This window comes from Larimichthys crocea, chromosome XIII, assembly GCF_000972845.2.
Source record: "Larimichthys crocea isolate SSNF chromosome XIII, L_crocea_2.0, whole genome shotgun sequence".
NCBI lineage: Eukaryota > Metazoa > Chordata > Actinopteri > Sciaenidae > Larimichthys > Larimichthys crocea.
In genome coordinates this window covers 28,716,674-28,719,003 of record NC_040023.1, presented here as the reverse complement: position 1 = coordinate 28,719,003, position 2,330 = coordinate 28,716,674, and positions in this window count along the sequence as shown.

The window sequence follows — 2,330 nt, the reverse complement described above, 5'->3', positions numbered from 1 at the left end:
AGGCCTATACTACTACCTTCCAACCTATACCTTTGCTGCATCCCTCCGTCTGCAAGCTAATGGTCTCTCCCTTTTTTCCCACCGACGACAGGAGGTCTCGCTACAGCCTCCGAGTGCGTTGAGGTTTTAAGGAGTGAGCGGGGAAGGGGAGGAAGAAAGGAAGGGAGGAAGGAAACAGGGGAAGAGAGAGGATGGGAGTGAGAGGAAGTGTAGGAATGAAAGGAGGGAGAGAGGAGAGGAAAGGGGAGGGATGGGAATGAAAGGAAAGATGAATAGAGGATGGGTATGGGGGGAGGGATGCCTCGAAGGGTTGTAGACTGAATCAATGAAGCCTCTTAGCTCAGGAAATATTTTTAAGTATAGGAATCAAATGTATGACAAAAATGAACAAAGAGCCCAGTCATGAATTTGTGATGCCGTACTTTAGGTTACAAACCAGCCACACAGTTGGCGCCGCTGATTGTGTGTGAGTGTGTTTTAAACAGACAGACTAGCAGAGGCAGAGAGGAAGCTAGTGAGAGACAGGAAAAGACGGAGGTTAGGTCTGAGGGTGACTGACCGGCTGTCTGCCTCACTGCGAGCTGTCATCTCTCCCACAGATGGTCAAATTGCCATCCATTCATCCTCTCTTTCACCTCAGTCAGCTCTGGAAGATGTTGTTCTTCTTTCGATATGAGAGGTTCACCCAAGCCTGTCGCCACACAGAACGCTGATATTAGACGATTCTGCAACACGCCGGCCTGCTGAGGCACAAGGCAACCATGGCATGTTTAAGATTTGGTAATAGATTGCATTAAATTCATTTACTGTGTTCATTCTCCAGTGAGAATGAGGTACCTCAAAAGAATCAGTTATTGTGCTCCTCCCCGCCCTCCGCATGCAGAAAGAGTTTCTAGAAGCAGGAGTGGAACATTGGGTGTAGACCCAACACATGAACAAGAGTATTTCCACCTTCTTGTTTGGCATCCTAGATATTAAGGGTGAGTACTGTTTATCTACATGAATGAATGAACATTTCTCAGTTGGCTGTTTTTCTTGAAAAACGTGAGTTTGATTTAACATTAGCTCGGCTTTGCCCTGGTTTTATATATGCTATATTTATGCTCAAGATATATACACTCAAAGATCCTCCTTTTCATACGTTCAGCCCATTACCCTAGAAACTAGGTCCAGTTCTGCCCCTCGTGACTTAGGCCCACTGCGAATGATCAGTGTCGGTGCAGAAAGTAGCGTGTCCCACATGGTGTCTGGGTTGGGATTGTGGTTGAACATGGGAAACACATTTTTTTCAAAAGATGGTATAGAAGGCCGTGGTGATGAGAGATAGGTGTTGGACTGACCAATCAGAGGCTACACTGATCAGAATCTGCTTCAAATCCATCTCTGACAACCTCTGTGAATCTACAGAAATAGTGTAAAGTTTTAATGTTTAGGATTATGATTTAGCGATTACAAATCGGCTTATTAGTCAAAACGTTTCTCATTCCTTGTTACACTTTTCAAAAGTAATATTTTATACCCCCTTCTAACTGTAATTTCTTATGCTACTCATATTACTTTTCCATTACATCCCACAAAATTTTCGTCCTTTCAAACTTCTCATGTGTGTCTCTGCGTGAATGTCAGGGTAATCGCCCAGGAAATGTTCTTGCTATTTTTCCACCTGACAAAATCAAAGTAATGGAAACATTTCCAGCTGCTTAGTGTAAGCCAGTGTTTCTGAAATAAAATCTAGTTTGGCACTTGGCGACGTGCATGCTTGACGATTCTGAAAATGAACCTGAGGATGTGATTTGGTTGTTGGGTTAGGGTTAGTGGTTAAGCCATGGTTTAGGCTAGAACTAAAATGCTTGGTTATGGTTGGGGAAAGATCGAGTTTCTAGCTGCTGTGAATGGCTCCACACTCGCTCACAAAGCCTTCTGCATCGAGACGCAAGACACAATAATTGTACAAATGGGTATAACGGTGCACACTTCATACATAGTGATGAAGATGAGTGAAAAGTTGAAATCCCGACTTCTTTTTAACCTCTGCACATCTGACCAATCACTGTGTAAAGTCAGCCGTGATTGTCAGATTGACAGTTCTGGAAAAAGTTACAAGAATTGTCAGACAGTCCGTCAGCTCCAAGGTAAGTGAGGAGGTATGAGGGCTTCACGCGCTGCTTGACGATCCACGAGCTCTTTGTTTTACGCGCTGACACCTTTATCCTTCACTGAGCTCTAATTTGGGACAGGTTGAGTTGATGTTCTGAGCAGATCACTTCATTATATACGGACATAAAAATGTGCACTTATTGCTGCCTTACATGGGTGGTTCAATCCATTAA